At 50.5% G+C, this 25,832-nt stretch overlaps 54 non-coding genes across 54 annotated transcripts; 33 read left to right on the forward strand and 21 right to left on the reverse strand.

Annotated features, from left to right (window-relative positions):
- The first annotated feature begins 119 nt into the window (after positions 1-119).
- On the forward strand, positions 120-190 carry trnad-guc (transfer RNA aspartic acid (anticodon GUC)). The gene has a single exon. It is a non-coding gene; the product is annotated as a tRNA-Asp (tRNA).
- A 104-nt stretch (positions 191-294) lies between these two features.
- trnad-guc (transfer RNA aspartic acid (anticodon GUC)) lies at positions 295-366 on the forward strand. Its single transcript has one exon. It is a non-coding gene; the product is annotated as a tRNA-Asp (tRNA).
- Positions 367-1,098: 732 nt separating this feature from the next.
- trnaq-cug (transfer RNA glutamine (anticodon CUG)) lies at positions 1,099-1,170 on the reverse strand. The gene has a single exon. It is a non-coding gene; the product is annotated as a tRNA-Gln (tRNA).
- Positions 1,171-1,328: 158 nt separating this feature from the next.
- trnag-gcc (transfer RNA glycine (anticodon GCC)) lies at positions 1,329-1,399 on the forward strand. The gene has a single exon. It is a non-coding gene; the product is annotated as a tRNA-Gly (tRNA).
- Positions 1,400-1,503: 104 nt separating this feature from the next.
- Positions 1,504-1,575, forward strand: trnad-guc (transfer RNA aspartic acid (anticodon GUC)). Its single transcript has one exon. It is a non-coding gene; the product is annotated as a tRNA-Asp (tRNA).
- Positions 1,576-2,307: 732 nt separating this feature from the next.
- Positions 2,308-2,379, reverse strand: trnaq-cug (transfer RNA glutamine (anticodon CUG)). Its single transcript has one exon. It is a non-coding gene; the product is annotated as a tRNA-Gln (tRNA).
- Positions 2,380-2,537: 158 nt separating this feature from the next.
- trnad-guc (transfer RNA aspartic acid (anticodon GUC)) lies at positions 2,538-2,608 on the forward strand. Its single transcript has one exon. It is a non-coding gene; the product is annotated as a tRNA-Asp (tRNA).
- A 104-nt stretch (positions 2,609-2,712) lies between these two features.
- Positions 2,713-2,784, forward strand: trnad-guc (transfer RNA aspartic acid (anticodon GUC)). The gene has a single exon. It is a non-coding gene; the product is annotated as a tRNA-Asp (tRNA).
- Positions 2,785-3,516: 732 nt separating this feature from the next.
- Positions 3,517-3,588, reverse strand: trnaq-cug (transfer RNA glutamine (anticodon CUG)). Its single transcript has one exon. It is a non-coding gene; the product is annotated as a tRNA-Gln (tRNA).
- Positions 3,589-3,746: 158 nt separating this feature from the next.
- trnag-gcc (transfer RNA glycine (anticodon GCC)) lies at positions 3,747-3,817 on the forward strand. Its single transcript has one exon. It is a non-coding gene; the product is annotated as a tRNA-Gly (tRNA).
- A 104-nt stretch (positions 3,818-3,921) lies between these two features.
- Positions 3,922-3,993, forward strand: trnad-guc (transfer RNA aspartic acid (anticodon GUC)). The gene has a single exon. It is a non-coding gene; the product is annotated as a tRNA-Asp (tRNA).
- Positions 3,994-4,725: 732 nt separating this feature from the next.
- On the reverse strand, positions 4,726-4,797 carry trnaq-cug (transfer RNA glutamine (anticodon CUG)). The gene has a single exon. It is a non-coding gene; the product is annotated as a tRNA-Gln (tRNA).
- Positions 4,798-4,955: 158 nt separating this feature from the next.
- trnad-guc (transfer RNA aspartic acid (anticodon GUC)) lies at positions 4,956-5,026 on the forward strand. Its single transcript has one exon. It is a non-coding gene; the product is annotated as a tRNA-Asp (tRNA).
- Positions 5,027-5,130: 104 nt separating this feature from the next.
- Positions 5,131-5,202, forward strand: trnad-guc (transfer RNA aspartic acid (anticodon GUC)). Its single transcript has one exon. It is a non-coding gene; the product is annotated as a tRNA-Asp (tRNA).
- A 732-nt stretch (positions 5,203-5,934) lies between these two features.
- trnaq-cug (transfer RNA glutamine (anticodon CUG)) lies at positions 5,935-6,006 on the reverse strand. Its single transcript has one exon. It is a non-coding gene; the product is annotated as a tRNA-Gln (tRNA).
- A 1,128-nt stretch (positions 6,007-7,134) lies between these two features.
- trnaq-cug (transfer RNA glutamine (anticodon CUG)) lies at positions 7,135-7,206 on the reverse strand. The gene has a single exon. It is a non-coding gene; the product is annotated as a tRNA-Gln (tRNA).
- A 158-nt stretch (positions 7,207-7,364) lies between these two features.
- trnag-gcc (transfer RNA glycine (anticodon GCC)) lies at positions 7,365-7,435 on the forward strand. Its single transcript has one exon. It is a non-coding gene; the product is annotated as a tRNA-Gly (tRNA).
- A 104-nt stretch (positions 7,436-7,539) lies between these two features.
- On the forward strand, positions 7,540-7,611 carry trnad-guc (transfer RNA aspartic acid (anticodon GUC)). The gene has a single exon. It is a non-coding gene; the product is annotated as a tRNA-Asp (tRNA).
- A 732-nt stretch (positions 7,612-8,343) lies between these two features.
- Positions 8,344-8,415, reverse strand: trnaq-cug (transfer RNA glutamine (anticodon CUG)). Its single transcript has one exon. It is a non-coding gene; the product is annotated as a tRNA-Gln (tRNA).
- A 158-nt stretch (positions 8,416-8,573) lies between these two features.
- On the forward strand, positions 8,574-8,644 carry trnag-gcc (transfer RNA glycine (anticodon GCC)). Its single transcript has one exon. It is a non-coding gene; the product is annotated as a tRNA-Gly (tRNA).
- A 104-nt stretch (positions 8,645-8,748) lies between these two features.
- On the forward strand, positions 8,749-8,820 carry trnad-guc (transfer RNA aspartic acid (anticodon GUC)). The gene has a single exon. It is a non-coding gene; the product is annotated as a tRNA-Asp (tRNA).
- Positions 8,821-9,552: 732 nt separating this feature from the next.
- trnaq-cug (transfer RNA glutamine (anticodon CUG)) lies at positions 9,553-9,624 on the reverse strand. The gene has a single exon. It is a non-coding gene; the product is annotated as a tRNA-Gln (tRNA).
- A 158-nt stretch (positions 9,625-9,782) lies between these two features.
- trnag-gcc (transfer RNA glycine (anticodon GCC)) lies at positions 9,783-9,853 on the forward strand. Its single transcript has one exon. It is a non-coding gene; the product is annotated as a tRNA-Gly (tRNA).
- A 104-nt stretch (positions 9,854-9,957) lies between these two features.
- Positions 9,958-10,029, forward strand: trnad-guc (transfer RNA aspartic acid (anticodon GUC)). The gene has a single exon. It is a non-coding gene; the product is annotated as a tRNA-Asp (tRNA).
- A 732-nt stretch (positions 10,030-10,761) lies between these two features.
- Positions 10,762-10,833, reverse strand: trnaq-cug (transfer RNA glutamine (anticodon CUG)). Its single transcript has one exon. It is a non-coding gene; the product is annotated as a tRNA-Gln (tRNA).
- A 158-nt stretch (positions 10,834-10,991) lies between these two features.
- Positions 10,992-11,062, forward strand: trnad-guc (transfer RNA aspartic acid (anticodon GUC)). Its single transcript has one exon. It is a non-coding gene; the product is annotated as a tRNA-Asp (tRNA).
- A 104-nt stretch (positions 11,063-11,166) lies between these two features.
- trnad-guc (transfer RNA aspartic acid (anticodon GUC)) lies at positions 11,167-11,238 on the forward strand. The gene has a single exon. It is a non-coding gene; the product is annotated as a tRNA-Asp (tRNA).
- A 732-nt stretch (positions 11,239-11,970) lies between these two features.
- trnaq-cug (transfer RNA glutamine (anticodon CUG)) lies at positions 11,971-12,042 on the reverse strand. Its single transcript has one exon. It is a non-coding gene; the product is annotated as a tRNA-Gln (tRNA).
- A 158-nt stretch (positions 12,043-12,200) lies between these two features.
- Positions 12,201-12,271, forward strand: trnad-guc (transfer RNA aspartic acid (anticodon GUC)). Its single transcript has one exon. It is a non-coding gene; the product is annotated as a tRNA-Asp (tRNA).
- An 899-nt stretch (positions 12,272-13,170) lies between these two features.
- Positions 13,171-13,242, reverse strand: trnaq-cug (transfer RNA glutamine (anticodon CUG)). Its single transcript has one exon. It is a non-coding gene; the product is annotated as a tRNA-Gln (tRNA).
- Positions 13,243-13,400: 158 nt separating this feature from the next.
- On the forward strand, positions 13,401-13,471 carry trnad-guc (transfer RNA aspartic acid (anticodon GUC)). Its single transcript has one exon. It is a non-coding gene; the product is annotated as a tRNA-Asp (tRNA).
- Positions 13,472-14,370: 899 nt separating this feature from the next.
- Positions 14,371-14,442, reverse strand: trnaq-cug (transfer RNA glutamine (anticodon CUG)). The gene has a single exon. It is a non-coding gene; the product is annotated as a tRNA-Gln (tRNA).
- A 158-nt stretch (positions 14,443-14,600) lies between these two features.
- Positions 14,601-14,671, forward strand: trnad-guc (transfer RNA aspartic acid (anticodon GUC)). Its single transcript has one exon. It is a non-coding gene; the product is annotated as a tRNA-Asp (tRNA).
- Positions 14,672-14,775: 104 nt separating this feature from the next.
- Positions 14,776-14,847, forward strand: trnad-guc (transfer RNA aspartic acid (anticodon GUC)). Its single transcript has one exon. It is a non-coding gene; the product is annotated as a tRNA-Asp (tRNA).
- A 732-nt stretch (positions 14,848-15,579) lies between these two features.
- On the reverse strand, positions 15,580-15,651 carry trnaq-cug (transfer RNA glutamine (anticodon CUG)). The gene has a single exon. It is a non-coding gene; the product is annotated as a tRNA-Gln (tRNA).
- Positions 15,652-15,984: 333 nt separating this feature from the next.
- Positions 15,985-16,056, forward strand: trnad-guc (transfer RNA aspartic acid (anticodon GUC)). Its single transcript has one exon. It is a non-coding gene; the product is annotated as a tRNA-Asp (tRNA).
- A 732-nt stretch (positions 16,057-16,788) lies between these two features.
- Positions 16,789-16,860, reverse strand: trnaq-cug (transfer RNA glutamine (anticodon CUG)). The gene has a single exon. It is a non-coding gene; the product is annotated as a tRNA-Gln (tRNA).
- Positions 16,861-17,018: 158 nt separating this feature from the next.
- Positions 17,019-17,089, forward strand: trnad-guc (transfer RNA aspartic acid (anticodon GUC)). Its single transcript has one exon. It is a non-coding gene; the product is annotated as a tRNA-Asp (tRNA).
- Positions 17,090-17,193: 104 nt separating this feature from the next.
- trnad-guc (transfer RNA aspartic acid (anticodon GUC)) lies at positions 17,194-17,265 on the forward strand. The gene has a single exon. It is a non-coding gene; the product is annotated as a tRNA-Asp (tRNA).
- Positions 17,266-17,997: 732 nt separating this feature from the next.
- Positions 17,998-18,069, reverse strand: trnaq-cug (transfer RNA glutamine (anticodon CUG)). The gene has a single exon. It is a non-coding gene; the product is annotated as a tRNA-Gln (tRNA).
- Positions 18,070-18,227: 158 nt separating this feature from the next.
- Positions 18,228-18,298, forward strand: trnag-gcc (transfer RNA glycine (anticodon GCC)). The gene has a single exon. It is a non-coding gene; the product is annotated as a tRNA-Gly (tRNA).
- A 908-nt stretch (positions 18,299-19,206) lies between these two features.
- trnaq-cug (transfer RNA glutamine (anticodon CUG)) lies at positions 19,207-19,278 on the reverse strand. Its single transcript has one exon. It is a non-coding gene; the product is annotated as a tRNA-Gln (tRNA).
- A 158-nt stretch (positions 19,279-19,436) lies between these two features.
- Positions 19,437-19,507, forward strand: trnag-gcc (transfer RNA glycine (anticodon GCC)). The gene has a single exon. It is a non-coding gene; the product is annotated as a tRNA-Gly (tRNA).
- Positions 19,508-20,415: 908 nt separating this feature from the next.
- Positions 20,416-20,487, reverse strand: trnaq-cug (transfer RNA glutamine (anticodon CUG)). The gene has a single exon. It is a non-coding gene; the product is annotated as a tRNA-Gln (tRNA).
- A 158-nt stretch (positions 20,488-20,645) lies between these two features.
- On the forward strand, positions 20,646-20,716 carry trnad-guc (transfer RNA aspartic acid (anticodon GUC)). Its single transcript has one exon. It is a non-coding gene; the product is annotated as a tRNA-Asp (tRNA).
- Positions 20,717-20,820: 104 nt separating this feature from the next.
- On the forward strand, positions 20,821-20,892 carry trnad-guc (transfer RNA aspartic acid (anticodon GUC)). The gene has a single exon. It is a non-coding gene; the product is annotated as a tRNA-Asp (tRNA).
- A 732-nt stretch (positions 20,893-21,624) lies between these two features.
- Positions 21,625-21,696, reverse strand: trnaq-cug (transfer RNA glutamine (anticodon CUG)). The gene has a single exon. It is a non-coding gene; the product is annotated as a tRNA-Gln (tRNA).
- Positions 21,697-21,854: 158 nt separating this feature from the next.
- Positions 21,855-21,925, forward strand: trnad-guc (transfer RNA aspartic acid (anticodon GUC)). Its single transcript has one exon. It is a non-coding gene; the product is annotated as a tRNA-Asp (tRNA).
- A 908-nt stretch (positions 21,926-22,833) lies between these two features.
- trnaq-cug (transfer RNA glutamine (anticodon CUG)) lies at positions 22,834-22,905 on the reverse strand. Its single transcript has one exon. It is a non-coding gene; the product is annotated as a tRNA-Gln (tRNA).
- A 158-nt stretch (positions 22,906-23,063) lies between these two features.
- Positions 23,064-23,134, forward strand: trnad-guc (transfer RNA aspartic acid (anticodon GUC)). The gene has a single exon. It is a non-coding gene; the product is annotated as a tRNA-Asp (tRNA).
- A 908-nt stretch (positions 23,135-24,042) lies between these two features.
- On the reverse strand, positions 24,043-24,114 carry trnaq-cug (transfer RNA glutamine (anticodon CUG)). Its single transcript has one exon. It is a non-coding gene; the product is annotated as a tRNA-Gln (tRNA).
- A 158-nt stretch (positions 24,115-24,272) lies between these two features.
- On the forward strand, positions 24,273-24,343 carry trnad-guc (transfer RNA aspartic acid (anticodon GUC)). The gene has a single exon. It is a non-coding gene; the product is annotated as a tRNA-Asp (tRNA).
- A 908-nt stretch (positions 24,344-25,251) lies between these two features.
- trnaq-cug (transfer RNA glutamine (anticodon CUG)) lies at positions 25,252-25,323 on the reverse strand. Its single transcript has one exon. It is a non-coding gene; the product is annotated as a tRNA-Gln (tRNA).
- A 158-nt stretch (positions 25,324-25,481) lies between these two features.
- Positions 25,482-25,552, forward strand: trnad-guc (transfer RNA aspartic acid (anticodon GUC)). The gene has a single exon. It is a non-coding gene; the product is annotated as a tRNA-Asp (tRNA).
- Positions 25,553-25,832: the final 280 nt, after the last annotated feature.

The following is a 25,832-nucleotide window of genomic DNA, read 5'->3' on the forward strand; positions in this document are numbered from 1 at the left end:
TGCATCTCTCTGGATTTTGTAACCCTTTTGTAACCCTTTCTAACCCCCTCGCCTCCCGTCTTAGCGTGACGGCATGACGGCGTTCTGTCACGTGACGTCACGTCTGATTCGTCACGGAAGCGTTGGTGGTTCAGTGGTAGAATTCTCGCCTGTCACGCGGGAGGCCGGGGTTCGATTCCCGGCCAATGCCCTGCTCTTGCGTGGACCGTCGTTGGCCTTGCTTTCAGTTGATTTGGCCTCTTTGCCGCGTGTAACCTCGTGAGCTAGCACGGCGCTCCGAGGCAGACTACCGTGTCCTCGTTAGTATAGTGGTCAGTATCCCCGCCTGTCACGCGGGAGACCAGGGTTCAATTCCCTGACGGGGAGAAATGCTCTTTTTGCTTAGTGTGGTTCACTGGCATCTCACAGAACTTGATTTGAAGGACACTTTATTTCTGTCAGACATTCGTGTGTTGCAGTAAGATGACCGGGTGGCTATTCGGGACATCCGGCATGGCTCCAAACAAGAATGAGCAAAAACACATTTACAATAGAACAGAAAATGAGTCGTGATCGTATAGTTTTACGTTTCTCGTCGCTAACACGTGCGGCTATCAGAACCATCGCATCACTCCTCAAATGACTGAAGTTACCTAGACTAGATGAATAACATCATTTAAAGTAGCTAACTTGGCTCTTCTTAACAACATTATATGAAAAACACGAATATTTGTGTTTGTAACTTGATGAAAGGGGATTTATCCCGAACATCCCAAGAAGGGGGTTCACCCCGCACCGCTCCACACAAGAATGGGCGAATGCAGCCCCCATCCCACTGTCCCCACACCAACACCATGGTAACACTATTAGGGGGCATGGTTTTACATGTCCCTTTAGCAATAACTGAACAACGCGTATTCTTCAGCGTTACACTTGCACAAAAAAGCGGGACACGTGGAACCATCTGTCCAGCAGGGGCTGACTTCAACCACGCCCGGATCTGCCAGCAGTTCTTCACAGGACGATGATTGGTCCCAAACCCTGTGTCCTGAGAAGAAGGTTGAAACCAAGCAGCCGCTGTCAAGGGCGGGTTTGGGTTCTCAGATAAAAAGCTCTTGTAGGTTCCACCGAGATTTGAACTCGGATTGCTGGATTCAGAGTCCAGAGTGCTGACCGTTACACCATGGAACCCCACCGTGAGGCCGACGGAAAGACTCACGAAAGAGACTGTGCATCTCTCTGGATTTTGTAACCCTTTTGTAACCCTTTCTAACCCTCTCGCCTCCCGTCTTAGCGTGACGGCGTGACGGCGTTCTGGCACGTGACGTCACGTCTGGCTCGTCACGGAAGCGTTGGTGGTTCAGTGGTAGAATTCTCGCCTGCCACGCGGGAGGCCCGGGTTCGATTCCCGGCCAATGCACTGCTCTTGCGTGGACCGTCGTTGGCCTTGCTTTCAGTTGATTTGGCCTCTTTGCCGCGTGTAACCTCGTGAGCTAGCACGGCGCTCCGAGTCAGACTACCGTGTCCTCGTTAGTATAGTGGTCAGTATCCCCGCCTGTCACGCGGGAGACCAGGGTTCAATTCCCTGACGGGGAGAAATGCTCTTTTTGCTTAGTGTGGTTCACTGGCATCTCACAGAACTTGATTTGAAGGACACTTTATTTCTGTCAGACATTCGTGTGTTGCAGTAAGATGACCGGGTGGCTGTTCGGGACATCCGGCATGGCTCCAAACAAGAATGAGCAAAAACACATTTACAATAGAACAGAAAATGAGTCGTGATCGTATAGTTTTACGTTTCTCGTCGCTAACACGTGCGGCTATCAGAACCATCGCATCACTCCTCAAATGACTGAAGTTACCTAGACTAGATGAATAACATCATTTAAAGTAGCTAACTTGGCTCTTCTTAACAACATTATATGAAAAACACGAATATTTGTGTTTGTAACTTGATGAAAGGGGATTTATCCCGAACATCCCAAGAAGGGGGTTCACCCGGCACCGCTCCACACAAGAATGGGCGAATGCAGCCCCCATCCCACTGTCCCCACACCAACACCATGGTAACACTATTAGGGGGCATGGTTTTACATGTCCCTTTAGCAATAACTGAACAACGCGTATTCTTCAGCGTTACACTTGCACAAAAAAGCGGGACACGTGGAACCATCTGTCCAGCAGGGGCTGACTTCAACCACGCCCGGATCTGCCAGCAGTTCTTCACAGGACGATGATTGGTCCCAAACCCTGTGTCCTGAGAAGAAGGTTGAAACCAAGCAGCCGCTGTCAAGGGCGGGTTTGGGTTCTCAGATAAAAAGCTCTTGTAGGTTCCACCGAGATTTGAACTCGGATTGCTGGATTCAGAGTCCAGAGTGCTGACCGTTACACCATGGAACCCCACCGTGAGGGCGACGGAAAGACTCACGAAAGAGACTGTGCATCTCTCTGGCTTTTGTAACCCTTTTGTAACCCTTTCTAACCCCCTCGCCTCCCGTCTTAGCGTGACGGCATGACGGCGTTCTGTCACGTGACGTCACGTCTGGCTCGTCACGGAAGCGTTGGTGGTTCAGTGGTAGAATTCTCGCCTGTCACGCGGGAGGCCGGGGTTCGATTCCCGGCCAATGCCCTGCTCTTGCGTGGACCGTCGTTGGCCTTGCTTTCAGTTGATTTGGCCTCTTTGCCGCGTGTAACCTCGTGAGCTAGCACGGCGCTCCGAGTCAGACTACCGTGTCCTCGTTAGTATAGTGGTCAGTATCCCCGCCTGTCACGCGGGAGACCAGGGTTCAATTCCCTGACGGGGAGAAATGCTCTTTTTGCTTAGTGTGGTTCACTGGCATCTCACAGAACTTGATTTGAAGGACACTTTATTTCTGTCAGACATTCGTGTGTTGCAGTAAGATGACCGGGTGGCTGTTCGGGACATCCGGCATGGCTCCAAACAAGAATGAGCAAAAACACATTTACAATAGAACAGAAAATGAGTGGTGATCGTATAGTTTTACGTTTCTCGTCGCTAACACGTGCGGCTATCAGAACCATCGCATCACTCCTCAAATGACTGAAGTTACCTAGACTAGATGAATAACATCATTTAAAGTAGCTAACTTGGCTCTTCTTAACAACATTATATGAAAAACACGAATATTTGTGTTTGTAACTTGATGAAAGGGGATTTATCCCGAACATCCCAAGAAGGGGGTTCACCCGGCACCGCTCCACACAAGAATGGGCGAATGCAGCCCCCATCCCACTGTCCCCACACCAACACCATGGTAACACTATTAGGGGGCATGGTTTTACATGTCCCTTTAGCAATAACTGAACAACGCGTATTCTTCAGCGTTACACTTGCACAAAAAAGCGGGACACGTGGAACCATCTGTCCAGCAGGGGCTGACTTCAACCACGCCCGGATCTGCCAGCAGTTCTTCACAGGACGATGATTGGTCCCAAACCCTGTGTCCTGAGAAGAAGGTTGAAACCAAGCAGCCGCTGTCAAGGGCGGGTTTGGGTTCTCAGATAAAAAGCTCTTGTAGGTTCCACCGAGATTTGAACTCGGATTGCTGGATTCAGAGTCCAGAGTGCTGACCGTTACACCATGGAACCCCACCGTGAGGCCGACGGAAAGACTCACGAAAGAGACTGTGCATCTCTCTGGATTTTGTAACCCTTTTGTAACCCTTTCTAACCCTCTCGCCTCCCGTCTTAGCGTGACGGCGTGACGGCGTTCTGGCACGTGACGTCACGTCTGGCTCGTCACGGAAGCGTTGGTGGTTCAGTGGTAGAATTCTCGCCTGCCACGCGGGAGGCCCGGGTTCGATTCCCGGCCAATGCACTGCTCTTGCGTGGACCGTCGTTGGCCTTGCTTTCAGTTGATTTGGCCTCTTTGCCGCGTGTAACCTCGTGAGCTAGCACGGCGCTCCGAGTCAGACTACCGTGTCCTCGTTAGTATAGTGGTCAGTATCCCCGCCTGTCACGCGGGAGACCAGGGTTCAATTCCCTGACGGGGAGAAATGCTCTTTTTGCTTAGTGTGGTTCACTGGCATCTCACAGAACTTGATTTGAAGGACACTTTATTTCTGTCAGACATTCGTGTGTTGCAGTAAGATGACCGGGTGGCTGTTCGGGACATCCGGCATGGCTCCAAACAAGAATGAGCAAAAACACATTTACAATAGAACAGAAAATGAGTCGTGATCGTATAGTTTTACGTTTCTCGTCGCTAACACGTGCGGCTATCAGAACCATCGCATCACTCCTCAAATGACTGAAGTTACCTAGACTAGATGAATAACATCATTTAAAGTAGCTAACTTGGCTCTTCTTAACAACATTATATGAAAAACACGAATATTTGTGTTTGTAACTTGATGAAAGGGGATTTATCCCGAACATCCCAAGAAGGGGGTTCACCCGGCACCGCTCCACACAAGAATGGGCGAATGCAGCCCCCATCCCACTGTCCCCACACCAACACCATGGTAACACTATTAGGGGGCATGGTTTTACATGTCCCTTTAGCAATAACTGAACAACGCGTATTCTTCAGCGTTACACTTGCACAAAAAAGCGGGACACGTGGAACCATCTGTCCAGCAGGGGCTGACTTCAACCACGCCCGGATCTGCCAGCAGTTCTTCACAGGACGATGATTGGTCCCAAACCCTGTGTCCTGAGAAGAAGGTTGAAACCAAGCAGCCGCTGTCAAGGGCGGGTTTGGGTTCTCAGATAAAAAGCTCTTGTAGGTTCCACCGAGATTTGAACTCGGATTGCTGGATTCAGAGTCCAGAGTGCTGACCGTTACACCATGGAACCCCACCGTGAGGCCGACGGAAAGACTCACGAAAGAGACTGTGCATCTCTCTGGCTTTTGTAACCCTTTTGTAACCCTTTCTAACCCCCTCGCCTCCCGTCTTAGCGTGACGGCATGACGGCGTTCTGTCACGTGACGTCACGTCTGGCTCGTCACGGAAGCGTTGGTGGTTCAGTGGTAGAATTCTCGCCTGTCACGCGGGAGGCCGGGGTTCGATTCCCGGCCAATGCCCTGCTCTTGCGTGGACCGTCGTTGGCCTTGCTTTCAGTTGATTTGGCCTCTTTGCCGCGTGTAACCTCGTGAGCTAGCACGGCGCTCCGAGTCAGACTACCGTGTCCTCGTTAGTATAGTGGTCAGTATCCCCGCCTGTCACGCGGGAGACCAGGGTTCAATTCCCTGACGGGGAGAAATGCTCTTTTTGCTTAGTGTGGTTCACTGGCATCTCACAGAACTTGATTTGAAGGACACTTTATTTCTGTCAGACATTCGTGTGTTGCAGTAAGATGACCGGGTGGCTGTTCGGGACATCCGGCATGGCTCCAAACAAGAATGAGCAAAAACACATTTACAATAGAACAGAAAATGAGTCGTGATCGTATAGTTTTACGTTTCTCGTCGCTAACACGTGCGGCTATCAGAACCATCGCATCACTCCTCAAATGACTGAAGTTACCTAGACTAGATGAATAACATCATTTAAAGTAGCTAACTTGGCTCTTCTTAACAACATTATATGAAAAACACGAATATTTGTGTTTGTAACTTGATGAAAGGGGATTTATCCCGAACATCCCAAGAAGGGGGTTCACCCGGCACCGCTCCACACAAGAATGGGCGAATGCAGCCCCCATCCCACTGTCCCCACACCAACACCATGGTAACACTATTAGGGGGCATGGTTTTACATGTCCCTTTAGCAATAACTGAACAACGCGTATTCTTCAGCGTTACACTTGCACAAAAAAGCGGGACACGTGGAACCATCTGTCCAGCAGGGGCTGACTTCAACCACGCCCGGATCTGCCAGCAGTTCTTCACAGGACGATGATTGGTCCCAAACCCTGTGTCCTGAGAAGAAGGTTGAAACCAAGCAGCCGCTGTCAAGGGCGGGTTTGGGTTCTCAGATAAAAAGCTCTTGTAGGTTCCACCGAGATTTGAACTCGGATTGCTGGATTCAGAGTCCAGAGTGCTGACCGTTACACCATGGAACCCCACCGTGAGGCCGACGGAAAGACTCACGAAAGAGACTGTGCATCTCTCTGGCTTTTGTAACCCTTTTGTAACCCTTTCTAACCCCCTCGCCTCCCGTCTTAGCGTGACGGCATGACGGCGTTCTGTCACGTGACGTCACGTCTGGCTCGTCACGGAAGCGTTGGTGGTTCAGTGGTAGAATTCTCGCCTGTCACGCAGGAGGCCGGGGTTCGATTCCCGGCCAATGACCTGCTCTTGCGTGGACCGTCGTTGGCCTTGCTTTCAGTTGATTTGGCCTCTTTGCCGCGTGTAACCTCGTGAGCTAGCACGGCGCTCCGAGTCAGACTACCGTGTCCTCGTTAGTATAGTGGTCAGTATCCCCGCGGGAGACCAGGGTTCAATTCCCTGACGGGGAGAAATGCTCTTTTTGCTTAGTGTGGTTCACTGGCATCTCACAGAACTTGATTTGAAGGACACTTTATTTCTGTCAGACATTCGTGTGTTGCAGTAAGATGACCGGGTGGCTGTTCGGGACATCCGGCATGGCTCCAAACAAGAATGAGCAAAAACACATTTACAATAGAACAGAAAATGAGTCGTGATCGTATAGTTTTACGTTTCTCGTCGCTAACACGTGCGGCTATCAGAACCATCGCATCACTCCTCAAATGACTGAAGTTACCTAGACTAGATGAATAACATCATTTAAAGTAGCTAACTTGGCTCTTCTTAACAACATTATATGAAAAACACGAATATTTGTGTTTGTAACTTGATGAAAGGGGATTTATCCCGAACATCCCAAGAAGGGGGTTCACCCCGCACCGCTCCACACAAGAATGGGCGAATGCAGCCCCCATCCCACTGTCCCCACACCAACACCATGGTAACACTATTAGGGGGCATGGTTTTACATGTCCCTTTAGCAATAACTGAACAACGCGTATTCTTCAGCGTTACACTTGCACAAAAAAGCGGGACACGTGGAACCATCTGTCCAGCAGGGGCTGACTTCAACCACGCCCGGATCTGCCAGCAGTTCTTCACAGGACGATGATTGGTCCCAAACCCTGTGTCCTGAGAAGAAGGTTGAAACCAAGCAGCCGCTGTCAAGGGCGGGTTTGGGTTCTCAGATAAAAAGCTCTTGTAGGTTCCACCGAGATTTGAACTCGGATTGCTGGATTCAGAGTCCAGAGTGCTGACCGTTACACCATGGAACCCCACCGTGAGGCAGACGGAAAGACTCACGAAAGAGACTGTGCATCTCTCTGGCTTTTGTAACCCTTTTGTAACCCTTTCTAACCCCCTCGCCTCCCGTCTTAGCGTGACGGCGTGACGGCGTTCTGGCACGTGACGTCACGTCTGGCTCGTCACGGAAGCGTTGGTGGTTCAGTGGTAGAATTCTCGCCTGCCACGCGGGAGGCCCGGGTTCGATTCCCGGCCAATGCACTGCTCTTGCGTGGACCGTCGTTGGCCTTGCTTTCAGTTGATTTGGCCTCTTTGCCGCGTGTAACCTCGTGAGCTAGCACGGCGCTCCGAGTCAGACTACCGTGTCCTCGTTAGTATAGTGGTCAGTATCCCCGCCTGTCACGCGGGAGACCAGGGTTCAATTCCCTGACGGGGAGAAATGCTCTTTTTGCTTAGTGTGGTTCACTGGCATCTCACAGAACTTGATTTGAAGGACACTTTATTTCTGTCAGACATTCGTGTGTTGCAGTAAGATGACCGGGTGGCTGTTCGGGACATCCGGCATGGCTCCAAACAAGAATGAGCAAAAACACATTTACAATAGAACAGAAAATGAGTCGTGATCGTATAGTTTTACGTTTCTCGTCGCTAACACGTGCGGCTATCAGAACCATCGCATCACTCCTCAAATGACTGAAGTTACCTAGACTAGATGAATAACATCATTTAAAGTAGCTAACTTGGCTCTTCTTAACAACATTATATGAAAAACACGAATATTTGTGTTTGTAACTTGATGAAAGGGGATTTATCCCGAACATCCCAAGAAGGGGGTTCACCCGGCACCGCTCCACACAAGAATGGGCGAATGCAGCCCCCATCCCACTGTCCCCACACCAACACCATGGTAACACTATTAGGGGGCATGGTTTTACATGTCCCTTTAGCAATAACTGAACAACGCGTATTCTTCAGCGTTACACTTGCACAAAAAAGCGGGACACGTGGAACCATCTGTCCAGCAGGGGCTGACTTCAACCACGCCCGGATCTGCCAGCAGTTCTTCACAGGACGATGATTGGTCCCAAACCCTGTGTCCTGAGAAGAAGGTTGAAACCAAGCAGCCGCTGTCAAGGGCGGGTTTGGGTTCTCAGATAAAAAGCTCTTGTAGGTTCCACCGAGATTTGAACTCGGATTGCTGGATTCAGAGTCCAGAGTGCTGACCGTTACACCATGGAACCCCACCGTGAGGCCGACGGAAAGACTCACGAAAGAGACTGTGCATCTCTCTGGATTTTGTAACCCTTTTGTAACCCTTTCTAACCCTCTCGCCTCCCGTCTTAGCGTGACGGCGTAACGGCGTTCTGGCACGTGACGTCACGTCTGGCTCGTCACGGAAGCGTTGGTGGTTCAGTGGTAGAATTCTCGCCTGCCACGCGGGAGGCCTGGGTTCGATTCCCGGCCAATGCACTGCTCTTGCGTGGACCGTCGTTGGCCTTGCTTTCAGTTGATTTGGCCTCTTTGCCGCGTGTAACCTCGTGAGCTAGCACGGCGCTCCGAGTCAGACTACCGTGTCCTCGTTAGTATAGTGGTCAGTATCCCCGCCTGTCACGCGGGAGACCAGGGTTCAATTCCCTGACGGGGAGAAATGCTCTTTTTGCTTAGTGTGGTTCACTGGCATCTCACAGAACTTGATTTGAAGGACACTTTATTTCTGTCAGACATTCGTGTGTTGCAGTAAGATGACCGGGTGGCTGTTCGGGACATCCGGCATGGCTCCAAACAAGAATGAGCAAAAACACATTTACAATAGAACAGAAAATGAGTCGTGATCGTATAGTTTTACGTTTCTCGTCGCTAACACGTGCGGCTATCAGAACCATCGCATCACTCCTCAAATGACTGAAGTTACCTAGACTAGATGAATAACATCATTTAAAGTAGCTAACTTGGCTCTTCTTAACAACATTATATGAAAAACACGAATATTTGTGTTTGTAACTTGATGAAAGGGGATTTATCCCGAACATCCCAAGAAGGGGGTTCACCCGGCACCGCTCCACACAAGAATGGGCGAATGCAGCCCCCATCCCACTGTCCCCACACCAACACCATGGTAACACTATTAGGGGGCATGGTTTTACATGTCCCTTTAGCAATAACTGAACAACGCGTATTCTTCAGCGTTACACTTGCACAAAAAAGCGGGACACGTGGAACCATCTGTCCAGCAGGGGCTGACTTCAACCACGCCCGGATCTGCCAGCAGTTCTTCACAGGACGATGATTGGTCCCAAACCCTGTGTCCTGAGAAGAAGGTTGAAACCAAGCAGCCGCTGTCAAGGGCGGGTTTGGGTTCTCAGATAAAAAGCTCTTGTAGGTTCCACCGAGATTTGAACTCGGATTGCTGGATTCAGAGTCCAGAGTGCTGACCGTTACACCATGGAACCCCACCGTGAGGCCGACGGAAAGACTCACGAAAGAGACTGTGCATCTCTCTGGATTTTGTAACCCTTTTGTAACCCTTTCTAACCCTCTCGCCTCCCGTCTTAGCGTGACGGCGTAACGGCGTTCTGGCACGTGACGTCACGTCTGGCTCGTCACGGAAGCGTTGGTGGTTCAGTGGTAGAATTCTCGCCTGCCACGCGGGAGGCCTGGGTTCGATTCCCGGCCAATGCACTGCTCTTGCGTGGACCGTCGTTGGCCTTGCTTTCAGTTGATTTGGCCTCTTTGCCGCGTGTAACCTCGTGAGCTAGCACGGCGCTCCGAGTCAGACTACCGTGTCCTCGTTAGTATAGTGGTCAGTATCCCCGCCTGTCACGCGGGAGACCAGGGTTCAATTCCCTGACGGGGAGAAATGCTCTTTTTGCTTAGTGTGGTTCACTGGCATCTCACAGAACTTGATTTGAAGGACACTTTATTTCTGTCAGACATTCGTGTGTTGCAGTAAGATGACCGGGTGGCTGTTCGGGACATCCGGCATGGCTCCAAACAAGAATGAGCAAAAACACATTTACAATAGAACAGAAAATGAGTCGTGATCGTATAGTTTTACGTTTCTCGTCGCTAACACGTGCGGCTATCAGAACCATCGCATCACTCCTCAAATGACTGAAGTTACCTAGACTAGATGAATAACATCATTTAAAGTAGCTAACTTGGCTCTTCTTAACAACATTATATGAAAAACACGAATATTTGTGTTTGTAACTTGATGAAAGGGGATTTATCCCGAACATCCCAAGAAGGGGGTTCACCCGGCACCGCTCCACACAAGAATGGGCGAATGCAGCCCCCATCCCACTGTCCCCACACCAACACCATGGTAACACTATTAGGGGGCATGGTTTTACATGTCCCTTTAGCAATAACTGAACAACGCGTATTCTTCAGCGTTACACTTGCACAAAAAAGCGGGACACGTGGAACCATCTGTCCAGCAGGGGCTGACTTCAACCACGCCCGGATCTGCCAGCAGTTCTTCACAGGACGATGATTGGTCCCAAACCCTGTGTCCTGAGAAGAAGGTTGAAACCAAGCAGCCGCTGTCAAGGGCGGGTTTGGGTTCTCAGATAAAAAGCTCTTGTAGGTTCCACCGAGATTTGAACTCGGATTGCTGGATTCAGAGTCCAGAGTGCTGACCGTTACACCATGGAACCCCACCGTGAGGCCGACGGAAAGACTCACGAAAGAGACTGTGCATCTCTCTGGCTTTTGTAACCCTTTTGTAACCCTTTCTAACCCCCTCGCCTCCCGTCTTAGCGTGACGGCATGACGGCGTTCTGTCACGTGACGTCACGTCTGGCTCGTCACGGAAGCGTTGGTGGTTCAGTGGTAGAATTCTCGCCTGTCACGCGGGAGGCCGGGGTTCGATTCCCGGCCAATGCCCTGCTCTTGCGTGGACCGTCGTTGGCCTTGCTTTCAGTTGATTTGGCCTCTTTGCCGCGTGTAACCTCGTGAGCTAGCACGGCGCTCCGAGTCAGACTACCGTGTCCTCGTTAGTATAGTGGTCAGTATCCCCGCCTGTCACGCGGGAGACCAGGGTTCAATTCCCTGACGGGGAGAAATGCTCTTTTTGCTTAGTGTGGTTCACTGGCATCTCACAGAACTTGATTTGAAGGACACTTTATTTCTGTCAGACATTCGTGTGTTGCAGTAAGATGACCGGGTGGCTGTTCGGGACATCCGGCATGGCTCCAAACAAGAATGAGCAAAAACACATTTACAATAGAACAGAAAATGAGTCGTGATCGTATAGTTTTACGTTTCTCGTCGCTAACACGTGCGGCTATCAGAACCATCGCATCACTCCTCAAATGACTGAAGTTACCTAGACTAGATGAATAACATCATTTAAAGTAGCTAACTTGGCTCTTCTTAACAACATTATATGAAAAACACGAATATTTGTGTTTGTAACTTGATGAAAGGGGATTTATCCCGAACATCCCAAGAAGGGGGTTCACCCGGCACCGCTCCACACAAGAATGGGCGAATGCAGCCCCCATCCCACTGTCCCCACACCAACACCATGGTAACACTATTAGGGGGCATGGTTTTACATGTCCCTTTAGCAATAACTGAACAACGCGTATTCTTCAGCGTTACACTTGCACAAAAAAGCGGGACACGTGGAACCATCTGTCCAGCAGGGGCTGACTTCAACCACGCCCGGATCTGCCAGCAGTTCTTCACAGGACGATGATTGGTCCCAAACCCTGTGTCCTGAGAAGAAGGTTGAAACCAAGCAGCCGCTGTCAAGGGCGGGTTTGGGTTCTCAGATAAAAAGCTCTTGTAGGTTCCACCGAGATTTGAACTCGGATTGCTGGATTCAGAGTCCAGAGTGCTGACCGTTACACCATGGAACCCCACCGTGAGGCCGACGGAAAGACTCACGAAAGAGACTGTGCATCTCTCTGGCTTTTGTAACCCTTTTGTAACCCTTTCTAACCCCCTCGCCTCCCGTCTTAGCGTGACGGCATGACGGCGTTCTGTCACGTGACGTCACGTCTGGCTCGTCACGGAAGCGTTGGTGGTTCAGTGGTAGAATTCTCGCCTGTCACGCGGGAGGCCGGGGTTCGATTCCCGGCCAATGCCCTGCTCTTGCGTGGACCGTCGTTGGCCTTGCTTTCAGTTGATTTGGCCTCTTTGCCGCGTGTAACCTCGTGAGCTAGCACGGCGCTCCGAGTCAGACTACCGTGTCCTCGTTAGTATAGTGGTCAGTATCCCCGCGGGAGACCAGGGTTCAATTCCCTGACGGGGAGAAATGCTCTTTTTGCTTAGTGTGGTTCACTGGCATCTCACAGAACTTGATTTGAAGGACACTTTATTTCTGTCAGACATTCGTGTGTTGCAGTAAGATGACCGGGTGGCTGTTCGGGACATCCGGCATGGCTCCAAACAAGAATGAGCAAAAACACATTTACAATAGAACAGAAAATGAGTCGTGATCGTATAGTTTTACGTTTCTCGTCGCTAACACGTGCGGCTATCAGAACCATCGCATCACTCCTCAAATGACTGAAGTTACCTAGACTAGATGAATAACATCATTTAAAGTAGCTAACTTGGCTCTTCTTAACAACATTATATGAAAAACACGAATATTTGTGTTTGTAACTTGATGAAAGGGGATTTATCCCGAACATCCCAAGAAGGGGGTTCACCCCGCACCGCTCCACACAAGAATGGGCGAATGCAGCCCCCATCCCACTGTCCCCACACCAACACCATGGTAACACTATTAGGGGGCATGGTTTTACATGTCCCTTTAGCAATAACTGAACAACGCGTATTCTTCAGCGTTACACTTGCACAAAAAAGCGGGACACGTGGAACCATCTGTCCAGCAGGGGCTGACTTCAACCACGCCCGGATCTGCCAGCAGTTCTTCACAGGACGATGATTGGTCCCAAACCCTGTGTCCTGAGAAGAAGGTTGAAACCAAGCAGCCGCTGTCAAGGGCGGGTTTGGGTTCTCAGATAAAAAGCTCTTGTAGGTTCCACCGAGATTTGAACTCGGATTGCTGGATTCAGAGTCCAGAGTGCTGACCGTTACACCATGGAACCCCACCGTGAGGCCGACGGAAAGACTCACGAAAGAGACTGTGCATCTCTCTGGCTTTTGTAACCCTTTTGTAACCCTTTCTAACCCCCTCGCCTCCCGTCTTAGCGTGACGGCATGACGGCGTTCTGTCACGTGACGTCACGTCTGGCTCGTCACGGAAGCGTTGGTGGTTCAGTGGTAGAATTCTCGCCTGTCACGCGGGAGGCCGGGGTTCGATTCCCGGCCAATGCCCTGCTCTTGCGTGGACCGTCGTTGGCCTTGCTTTCAGTTGATTTGGCCTCTTTGCCGCGTGTAACCTCGTGAGCTAGCACGGCGCTCCGAGTCAGACTACCGTGTCCTCGTTAGTATAGTGGTCAGTATCCCCGCGGGAGACCAGGGTTCAATTCCCTGACGGGGAGAAATGCTCTTTTTGCTTAGTGTGGTTCACTGGCATCTCACAGAACTTGATTTGAAGGACACTTTATTTCTGTCAGACATTCGTGTGTTGCAGTAAGATGACCGGGTGGCTGTTCGGGACATCCGGCATGGCTCCAAACAAGAATGAGCAAAAACACATTTACAATAGAACAGAAAATGAGTCGTGATCGTATAGTTTTACGTTTCTCGTCGCTAACACGTGCGGCTATCAGAACCATCGCATCACTCCTCAAATGACTGAAGTTACCTAGACTAGATGAATAACATCATTTAAAGTAGCTAACTTGGCTCTTCTTAACAACATTATATGAAAAACACGAATATTTGTGTTTGTAACTTGATGAAAGGGGATTTATCCCGAACATCCCAAGAAGGGGGTTCACCCCGCACCGCTCCACACAAGAATGGGCGAATGCAGCCCCCATCCCACTGTCCCCACACCAACACCATGGTAACACTATTAGGGGGCATGGTTTTACATGTCCCTTTAGCAATAACTGAACAACGCGTATTCTTCAGCGTTACACTTGCACAAAAAAGCGGGACACGTGGAACCATCTGTCCAGCAGGGGCTGACTTCAACCACGCCCGGATCTGCCAGCAGTTCTTCACAGGACGATGATTGGTCCCAAACCCTGTGTCCTGAGAAGAAGGTTGAAACCAAGCAGCCGCTGTCAAGGGCGGGTTTGGGTTCTCAGATAAAAAGCTCTTGTAGGTTCCACCGAGATTTGAACTCGGATTGCTGGATTCAGAGTCCAGAGTGCTGACCGTTACACCATGGAACCCCACCGTGAGGCCGACGGAAAGACTCACGAAAGAGACTGTGCATCTCTCTGGCTTTTGTAACCCTTTTGTAACCCTTTCTAACCCCCTCGCCTCCCGTCTTAGCGTGACGGCATGACGGCGTTCTGTCACGTGACGTCACGTCTGGCTCGTCACGGAAGCGTTGGTGGTTCAGTGGTAGAATTCTCGCCTGTCACGCGGGAGGCCGGGGTTCGATTCCCGGCCAATGCCCTGCTCTTGCGTGGACCGTCGTTGGCCTTGCTTTCAGTTGATTTGGCCTCTTTGCCGCGTGTAACCTCGTGAGCTAGCACGGCGCTCCGAGTCAGACTACCGTGTCCTCGTTAGTATAGTGGTCAGTATCCCCGCCTGTCACGCGGGAGACCAGGGTTCAATTCCCTGACGGGGAGAAATGCTCTTTTTGCTTAGTGTGGTTCACTGGCATCTCACAGAACTTGATTTGAAGGACACTTTATTTCTGTCAGACATTCGTGTGTTGCAGTAAGATGACCGGGTGGCTGTTCGGGACATCCGGCATGGCTCCAAACAAGAATGAGCAAAAACACATTTACAATAGAACAGAAAATGAGTCGTGATCGTATAGTTTTACGTTTCTCGTCGCTAACACGTGCGGCTATCAGAACCATCGCATCACTCCTCAAATGACTGAAGTTACCTAGACTAGATGAATAACATCATTTAAAGTAGCTAACTTGGCTCTTCTTAACAACATTATATGAAAAACACGAATATTTGTGTTTGTAACTTGATGAAAGGGGATTTATCCCGAACATCCCAAGAAGGGGGTTCACCCCGCACCGCTCCACACAAGAATGGGCGAATGCAGCCCCCATCCCACTGTCCCCACACCAACACCATGGTAACACTATTAGGGGGCATGGTTTTACATGTCCCTTTAGCAATAACTGAACAACGCGTATTCTTCAGCGTTACACTTGCACAAAAAAGCGGGACACGTGGAACCATCTGTCCAGCAGGGGCTGACTTCAACCACGCCCGGATCTGCCAGCAGTTCTTCACAGGACGATGATTGGTCCCAAACCCTGTGTCCTGAGAAGAAGGTTGAAACCAAGCAGCCGCTGTCAAGGGCGGGTTTGGGTTCTCAGATAAAAAGCTCTTGTAGGTTCCACCGAGATTTGAACTCGGATTGCTGGATTCAGAGTCCAGAGTGCTGACCGTTACACCATGGAACCCCACCGTGAGGCAGACGGAAAGACTCACGAAAGAGACTGTGCATCTCTCTGGCTTTTGTAACCCTTTTGTAACCCTTTCTAACCCCCTCGCCTCCCGTCTTAGCGTGACGGCATGACGGCGTTCTGTCACGTGACGTCACGTCTGGCTCGTCACGGAAGCGTTGGTGGTTCAGTGGTAGAATTCTCGCCTGTCACGCGTGAGGCCGGGGTTCGATTCCCGGCCAATGCCCTGCTCTTGCGTGGACCGTCGTTGGCCTTGCTTTCAGTTGATTTGGCCTCTTTGCCGCGTGTAACCTCGTGAGCTAGCACGGCGCTCCGAGTCAGACTACCGTGTCCTCGTTAGTATAGTGGTCAGTATCCCCGCCTGTCACGCGGGAGACCAGGGTTCAATTCCCTGACGGGGAAAAATGATCTTTTTGCTTAGTGTGGTTCACTGGCATCTCACAGAACTTGATTTGAAGGACACTTTATTTCTGTCAGACATTCGTGTGTTGCAGTAAGATGACCGGGTGGCTATTCGGGACATCCGGCATGGCTCCAAACAAGAATGAGCAAAAACACATTTACAATAGAACAGAAAATGAGTCGTGATCGTATAGTTTTACGTTTCTCGTCGCTAACACGTGCGGCTATCAGAACCATCGCATCACTCCTCAAATGACTGAAGTTACCTAGACTAGATGAATAACATCATTTAAAGTAGCTAACTTGGCTCTTCTTAACAACATTATATGAAAAACACGAATATTTGTGTTTGTAACTTGATGAAAGGGGATTTATCCCGAACATCCCAAGAAGGGGGTTCACCCCGCACCGCTCCACACAAGAATGGGCGAATGCAGCCCCCATCCCACTGTCCCCACACCAACACCATGGTAACACTATTAGGGGGCATGGTTTTACATGTCCCTTTAGCAATAACTGAACAACGCGTATTCTTCAGCGTTACACTTGCACAAAAAAGCGGGACACGTGGAACCATCTGTCCAGCAGGGGCTGACTTCAACCACGCCCGGATCTGCCAGCAGTTCTTCACAGGACGATGATTGGTCCCAAACCCTGTGTCCTGAGAAGAAGGTTGAAACCAAGCAGCCGCTGTCAAGGGCGGGTTTGGGTTCTCAGATAAAAAGCTCTTGTAGGTTCCACCGAGATTTGAACTCGGATTGCTGGATTCAGAGTCCAGAGTGCTGACCGTTACACCATGGAACCCCACCGTGAGGCCGACGGAAAGACTCACGAAAGAGACTGTGCATCTCTCTGGCTTTTGTAACCCTTTTGTAACCCTTTCTAACCCCCTCGCCTCCCGTCTTAGCGTGACGGCATGACGGCGTTCTGTCACGTGACGTCACGTCTGGCTCGTCACAGAAGCGTTGGTGGTTCAGTGGTAGAATTCTCGCCTGTCACGCGGGAGGCCGGGGTTCGATTCCCGGCCAATGCCCTGCTCTTGCGTGGACCGTCGTTGGCCTTGCTTTCAGTTGATTTGGCCTCTTTGCCGCGTGTAACCTCGTGAGCTAGCACGGCGCTCCGAGTCAGACTACCGTGTCCTCGTTAGTATAGTGGTCAGTATCCCCGCCTGTCACGCGGGAGACCAGGGTTCAATTCCCTGACGGGGAAAAATGCTCTTTTTGCTTAGTGTGGTTCACTGGCATCTCACAGAACTTGATTTGAAGGACACTTTATTTCTGTCAGACATTCGTGTGTTGCAGTAAGATGACCGGGTGGCTATTCGGGACATCCGGCATGGCTCCAAACAAGAATGAGCAAAAACACATTTACAATAGAACAGAAAATGAGTCGTGATCGTATAGTTTTACGTTTCTCGTCGCTAACACGTGCGGCTATCAGAACCATCGCATCACTCCTCAAATGACTGAAGTTACCTAGACTAGATGAATAACATCATTTAAAGTAGCTAACTTGGCTCTTCTTAACAACATTATATGAAAAACACGAATATTTGTGTTTGTAACTTGATGAAAGGGGATTTATCCCGAACATCCCAAGAAGGGGGTTCACCCCGCACCGCTCCACACAAGAATGGGCGAATGCAGCCCCCATCCCACTGTCCCCACACCAACACCATGGTAACACTATTAGGGGGCATGGTTTTACATGTCCCTTTAGCAATAACTGAACAACGCGTATTCTTCAGCGTTACACTTGCACAAAAAAGCGGGACACGTGGAACCATCTGTCCAGCAGGGGCTGACTTCAACCACGCCCGGATCTGCCAGCAGTTCTTCACAGGACGATGATTGGTCCCAAACCCTGTGTCCTGAGAAGAAGGTTGAAACCAAGCAGCCGCTGTCAAGGGCGGGTTTGGGTTCTCAGATAAAAAGCTCTTGTAGGTTCCACCGAGATTTGAACTCGGATTGCTGGATTCAGAGTCCAGAGTGCTGACCGTTACACCATGGAACCCCACCGTGAGGCCGACGGAAAGACTCACGAAAGAGACTGTGCATCTCTCTGGATTTTGTAACCCTTTTGTAACCCTTTCTAACCCTCTCGCCTCCCGTCTTAGCGTGACGGCGTGACGGCGTTCTGGCACGTGACGTCACGTCTGGCTCGTCACGGAAGCGTTGGTGGTTCAGTGGTAGAATTCTCGCCTGCCACGCGGGAGGCCCGGGTTCGATTCCCGGCCAATGCACTGCTCTTGCGTGGACCGTCGTTGGCCTTGCTTTCAGTTGATTTGGCCTCTTTGCCGCGTGTAACCTCGTGAGCTAGCACGGCGCTCCGAGTCAGACTACCGTGTCCTCGTTAGTATAGTGGTCAGTATCCCTGCCTGTCACGCGGGAGACCAGGGTTCAATTCCCTGACGGGGAGAAATGCTCTTTTTGCTTAGTGTGGTTCACTGGCATCTCACAGAACTTGATTTCAAGGACACTTTATTTCTGTCAGACATTCGTGTGTTGCAGTAAGATGACCGGGTGGCTGTTCGGGACATCCGGCATGGCTCCAAACAAGAATGAGCAAAAACACATTTACAATAGAACAGAAAATGAGTCGTGATCGTATAGTTTTACGTTTCTCGTCGCTAACACGTGCGGCTATCAGAACCATCGCATCACTCCTCAAATGACTGAAGTTACCTAGACTAGATGAATAACATCATTTAAAGTAGCTAACTTGGCTCTTCTTAACAACATTATATGAAAAACACGAATATTTGTGTTTGTAACTTGATGAAAGGGGATTTATCCCGAACATCCCAAGAAGGGGGTTCACCCGGCACCGCTCCACACAAGAATGGGCGAATGCAGCCCCCATCCCACTGTCCCCACACCAACACCATGGTAACACTATTAGGGGGCATGGTTTTACATGTCCCTTTAGCAATAACTGAACAACGCGTATTCTTCAGCGTTACACTTGCACAAAAAAGCGGGACACGTGGAACCATCTGTCCAGCAGGGGCTGACTTCAACCACGCCCGGATCTGCCAGCAGTTCTTCACAGGACGATGATTGGTCCCAAACCCTGTGTCCTGAGAAGAAGGTTGAAACCAAGCAGCCGCTGTCAAGGGCGGGTTTGGGTTCTCAGATAAAAAGCTCTTGTAGGTTCCACCGAGATTTGAACTCGGATTGCTGGATTCAGAGTCCAGAGTGCTGACCGTTACACCATGGAACCCCACCGTGAGGCCGACGGAAAGACTCACGAAAGAGACTGTGCATCTCTCTGGATTTTGTAACCCTTTTGTAACCCTTTCTAACCCTCTCGCCTCCCGTCTTAGCGTGACGGCGTGACGGCGTTCTGGCACGTGACGTCACGTCTGGCTCGTCACGGAAGCGTTGGTGGTTCAGTGGTAGAATTCTCGCCTGCCACGCGGGAGGCCCGGGTTCGATTCCCGGCCAATGCACTGCTCTTGCGTGGACCGTCGTTGGCCTTGCTTTCAGTTGATTTGGCCTCTTTGCCGCGTGTAACCTCGTGAGCTAGCACGGCGCTCCGAGTCAGACTACCGTGTCCTCGTTAGTATAGTGGTCAGTATCCCTGCCTGTCACGCGGGAGACCAGGGTTCAATTCCCTGACGGGGAGAAATGCTCTTTTTGCTTAGTGTGGTTCACTGGCATCTCACAGAACTTGATTTCAAGGACACTTTATTTCTGTCAGACATTCGTGTGTTGCAGTAAGATGACCGGGTGGCTGTTCGGGACATCCGGCATGGCTCCAAACAAGAATGAGCAAAAACACATTTACAATAGAACAGAAAATGAGTCGTGATCGTATAGTTTTACGTTTCTCGTCGCTAACACGTGCGGCTATCAGAACCATCGCATCACTCCTCAAATGACTGAAGTTACCTAGACTAGATGAATAACATCATTTAAAGTAGCTAACTTGGCTCTTCTTAACAACATTATATGAAAAACACGAATATTTGTGTTTGTAACTTGATGAAAGGGGATTTATCCCGAACATCCCAAGAAGGGGGTTCACCCGGCACCGCTCCACACAAGAATGGGCGAATGCAGCCCCCATCCCACTGTCCCCACACCAACACCATGGTAACACTATTAGGGGGCATGGTTTTACATGTCCCTTTAGCAATAACTGAACAACGCGTATTCTTCAGCGTTACACTTGCACAAAAAAGCGGGACACGTGGAACCATCTGTCCAGCAGGGGCTGACTTCAACCACGCCCGGATCTGCCAGCAGTTCTTCACAGGACGATGATTGGTCCCAAACCCTGTGTCCTGAGAAGAAGGTTGAAACCAAGCAGCCGCTGTCAAGGGCGGGTTTGGGTTCTCAGATAAAAAGCTCTTGTAGGTTCCACCAAGATTTGAACTCGGATTGCTGGATTCAGAGTCCAGAGTGCTGACCGTTACACCATGGAACCCCACCGTGAGGCGGACGGAAAGACTCACGAAAGAGACTGTGCATCTCTCTGGCTTTTGTAACCCTTTTGTAACCCTTTCTAACCCCCTCGCCTCCCGTCTTAGCGTGACGGCATGACGGCGTTCTGTCACGTGACGTCACGTCTGGCTCGTCACGGAAGCGTTGGTGGTTCAGTGGTAGAATTCTCGCCTGTCACGCGGGAGGCCGGGGTTCGATTCCCGGCCAATGCCCTGCTCTTGCGTGGACCGTCGTTGGCCTTGCTTTCAGTTGATTTGGCCTCTTTGCCGCGTGTAACCTCGTGAGCTAGCACGGCGCTCCGAGTCAGACTACCGTGTCCTCGTTAGTATAGTGGTCAGTATCCCCGCCTGTCACGCGGGAGACCAGGGTTCAATTCCCTGACGGGGAGAAATGCTCTTTTTGCTTAGTGTGGTTCACTGGCATCTCACAGAACTTGATTTGAAGGACACTTTATTTCTGTCAGACATTCGTGTGTTGCAGTAAGATGACCGGGTGGCTGTTCGGGACATCCGGCATGGCTCCAAACAAGAATGAGCAAAAACACATTTACAATAGAACAGAAAATGAGTCGTGATCGTATAGTTTTACGTTTCTCGTCGCTAACACGTGCGGCTATCAGAACCATCGCATCACTCCTCAAATGACTGAAGTTACCTAGACTAGATGAATAACATCATTTAAAGTAGCTAACTTGGCTCTTCTTAACAACATTATATGAAAAACACGAATATTTGTGTTTGTAACTTGATGAAAGGGGATTTATCCCGAACATCCCAAGAAGGGGGTTCACCCGGCACCGCTCCACACAAGAATGGGCGAATGCAGCCCCCATCCCACTGTCCCCACACCAACACCATGGTAACACTATTAGGGGGCATGGTTTTACATGTCCCTTTAGCAATAACTGAACAACGCGTATTCTTCAGCGTTACACTTGCACAAAAAAGCGGGACACGTGGAACCATCTGTCCAGCAGGGGCTGACTTCAACCACGCCCGGATCTGCCAGCAGTTCTTCACAGGACGATGATTGGTCCCAAACCCTGTGTCCTGAGAAGAAGGTTGAAACCAAGCAGCCGCTGTCAAGGGCGGGTTTGGGTTCTCAGATAAAAAGCTCTTGTAGGTTCCACCGAGATTTGAACTCGGATTGCTGGATTCAGAGTCCAGAGTGCTGACCGTTACACCATGGAACCCCACCGTGAGGCCGACGGAAAGACTCACGAAAGAGACTGTGCATCTCTCTGGCTTTTGTAACCCTTTTGTAACCCTTTCTAACCCCCTCGCCTCCCGTCTTAGCGTGACGGCATGACGGCGTTCTGTCACGTGACGTCACGTCTGGCTCGTCACGGAAGCGTTGGTGGTTCAGTGGTAGAATTCTCGCCTGTCACGCGGGAGGCCGGGGTTCGATTCCCGGCCAATGCCCTGCTCTTGCGTGGACCGTCGTTGGCCTTGCTTTCAGTTGATTTGGCCTCTTTGCCGCGTGTAACCTCGTGAGCTAGCACGGCGCTCCGAGTCAGACTACCGTGTCCTCGTTAGTATAGTGGTCAGTATCCCCGCCTGTCACGCGGGAGACCAGGGTTCAATTCCCTGACGGGGAGAAATGCTCTTTTTGCTTAGTGTGGTTCACTGGCATCTCACAGAACTTGATTTGAAGGACACTTTATTTCTGTCAGACATTCGTGTGTTGCAGTAAGATGACCGGGTGGCTGTTCGGGACATCCGGCATGGCTCCAAACAAGAATGAGCAAAAACACATTTACAATAGAACAGAAAATGAGTCGTGATCGTATAGTTTTACGTTTCTCGTCGCTAACACGTGCGGCTATCAGAACCATCGCATCACTCCTCAAATGACTGAAGTTACCTAGACTAGATGAATAACATCATTTAAAGTAGCTAACTTGGCTCTTCTTAACAACATTATATGAAAAACACGAATATTTGTGTTTGTAACTTGATGAAAGGGGATTTATCCCGAACATCCCAAGAAGGGGGTTCACCCGGCACCGCTCCACACAAGAATGGGCGAATGCAGCCCCCATCCCACTGTCCCCACACCAACACCATGGTAACACTATTAGGGGGCATGGTTTTACATGTCCCTTTAGCAATAACTGAACAACGCGTATTCTTCAGCGTTACACTTGCACAAAAAAGCGGGACACGTGGAACCATCTGTCCAGCAGGGGCTGACTTCAACCACGCCCGGATCTGCCAGCAGTTCTTCACAGGACGATGATTGGTCCCAAACCCTGTGTCCTGAGAAGAAGGTTGAAACCAAGCAGCCGCTGTCAAGGGCGGGTTTGGGTTCTCAGATAAAAAGCTCTTGTAGGTTCCACCGAGATTTGAACTCGGATTGCTGGATTCAGAGTCCAGAGTGCTGACCGTTACACCATGGAACCCCACCGTGAGGCAGACGGAAAGACTCACGAAAGAGACTGTGCATCTCTCTGGCTTTTGTAACCCTTTTGTAACCCTTTCTAACCCCCTCGCCTCCCGTCTTAGCGTGACGGCATGACGGCGTTCTGTCACGTGACGTCACGTCTGGCTCGTCACGGAAGCGTTGGTGGTTCAGTGGTAGAATTCTCGCCTGTCACGCGGGAGGCCGGGGTTCGATTCCCGGCCAATGCCCTGCTCTTGCGTGGACCGTCGTTGGCCTTGCTTTCAGTTGATTTGGCCTCTTTGCCGCGTGTAACCTCGTGAGCTAGCACGGCGCTCCGAGTCAGACTACCGTGTCCTCGTTAGTATAGTGGTCAGTATCCCCGCCTGTCACGCGGGAGACCAGGGTTCAATTCCCTGACGGGGAGAAATGCTCTTTTTGCTTAGTGTGGTTCACTGGCATCTCACAGAACTTGATTTGAAGGACACTTTATTTCTGTCAGACATTCGTGTGTTGCAGTAAGATGACCGGGTGGCTGTTCGGGACATCCGGCATGGCTCCAAACAAGAATGAGCAAAAACACATTTACAATAGAACAGAAAATGAGTCGTGATCGTATAGTTTTACGTTTCTCGTCGCTAACACGTGCGGCTATCAGAACCATCGCATCACTCCTCAAATGACTGAAGTTACCTAGACTAGATGAATAACATCATTTAAAGTAGCTAACTTGGCTCTTCTTAACAACATTATATGAAAAACACGAATATTTGTGTTTGTAACTTGATGAAAGGGGATTTATCCCGAACATCCCAAGAAGGGGGTTCACCCCGCACCGCTCCACACAAGAATGGGCGAATGCAGCCCCCATCCCACTGTCCCCACACCAACACCATGGTAACACTATTAGGGGGCATGGTTTTACATGTCCCTTTAGCAATAACTGAACAACGCGTATTCTTCAGCGTTACACTTGCACAAAAAAGCGGGACACGTGGAACCATCTGTCCAGCAGGGGCTGACTTCAACCACGCCCGGATCTGCCAGCAGTTCTTCACAGGACGATGATTGGTCCCAAACCCTGTGTCCTGAGAAGAAGGTTGAAACCAAGCAGCCGCTGTCAAGGGCGGGTTTGGGTTCTCAGATAAAAAGCTCTTGTAGGTTCCACCGAGATTTGAACTCGGATTGCTGGATTCAGAGTCCAGAGTGCTGACCGTTACACCATGGAACCCCACCGTGAGGCGGACGGAAAGACTCACGAAAGAGACTGTGCATCTCTCTGGCTTTTGTAACCCTTTTGTAACCCTTTCTAACCCCCTCGCCTCCCGTCTTAGCGTGACGGCATGACGGCGTTCTGTCACGTGACGTCACGTCTGGCTCGTCACGGAAGCGTTGGTGGTTCAGTGGTAGAATTCTCGCCTGTCACGCGGGAGGCCGGGGTTCGATTCCCGGCCAATGCCCTGCTCTTGCGTGGACCGTCGTTGGCCTTGCTTTCAGTTGATTTGGCCTCTTTGCCGCGTGTAACCTCGTGAGCTAGCACGGCGCTCCGAGTCAGACTACCGTGTCCTCGTTAGTATAGTGGTCAGTATCCCCGCCTGTCACGCGGGAGACCAGGGTTCAATTCCCTGACGGGGAGAAATGCTCTTTTTGCTTAGTGTGGTTCACTGGCATCTCACAGAACTTGATTTGAAGGACACTTTATTTCTGTCAGACATTCGTGTGTTGCAGTAAGATGACCGGGTGGCTGTTCGGGACATCCGGCATGGCTCCAAACAAGAATGAGCAAAAACACATTTACAATAGAACAGAAAATGAGTCGTGATCGTATAGTTTTACGTTTCTCGTCGCTAACACGTGCGGCTATCAGAACCATCGCATCACTCCTCAAATGACTGAAGTTACCTAGACTAGATGAATAACATCATTTAAAGTAGCTAACTTGGCTCTTCTTAACAACATTATATGAAAAACACGAATATTTGTGTTTGTAACTTGATGAAAGGGGATTTATCCCGAACATCCCAAGAAGGGGGTTCACCCGGCACCGCTCCACACAAGAATGGGCGAATGCAGCCCCCATCCCACTGTCCCCACACCAACACCATGGTAACACTATTAGGGGGCATGGTTTTACATGTCCCTTTAGCAATAACTGAACAACGCGTATTCTTCAGCGTTACACTTGCACAAAAAAGCGGGACACGTGGAACCATCTGTCCAGCAGGGGCTGACTTCAACCACGCCCGGATCTGCCAGCAGTTCTTCACAGGACGATGATTGGTCCCAAACCCTGTGTCCTGAGAAGAAGGTTGAAACCAAGCAGCCGCTGTCAAGGGCGGGTTTGGGTTCTCAGATAAAAAGCTCTTGTAGGTTCCACCGAGATTTGAACTCGGATTGCTGGATTCAGAGTCCAGAGTGCTGACCGTTACACCATGGAACCCCACCGTGAGGCAGACGGAAAGACTCACGAAAGAGACTGTGCATCTCTCTGGCTTTTGTAACCCTTTTGTAACCCTTTCTAACCCCCTCGCCTCCCGTCTTAGCGTGACGGCATGACGGCGTTCTGTCACGTGACGTCACGTCTGGCTCGTCACGGAAGCGTTGGTGGTTCAGTGGTAGAATTCTCGCCTGTCACGCGGGAGGCCGGGGTTCGATTCCCGGCCAATGCCCTGCTCTTGCGTGGACCGTCGTTGGCCTTGCTTTCAGTTGATTTGGCCTCTTTGCCGCGTGTAACCTCGTGAGCTAGCACGGCGCTCCGAGTCAGACTACCGTGTCCTCGTTAGTATAGTGGTCAGTATCCCCGCCTGTCACGCGGGAGACCAGGGTTCAATTCCCTGACGGGGAGAAATGCTCTTTTTGCTTAGTGTGGTTCACTGGCATCTCACAGAACTTGATTTGAAGGACACTTTATTTCTGTCAGACATTCGTGTGTTGCAGTAAGATGACCGG

Source organism: Osmerus eperlanus, chromosome 15, assembly GCF_963692335.1.
Source record: "Osmerus eperlanus chromosome 15, fOsmEpe2.1, whole genome shotgun sequence".
NCBI classification, from domain to species: Eukaryota; Metazoa; Chordata; class Actinopteri; order Osmeriformes; family Osmeridae; genus Osmerus; species Osmerus eperlanus.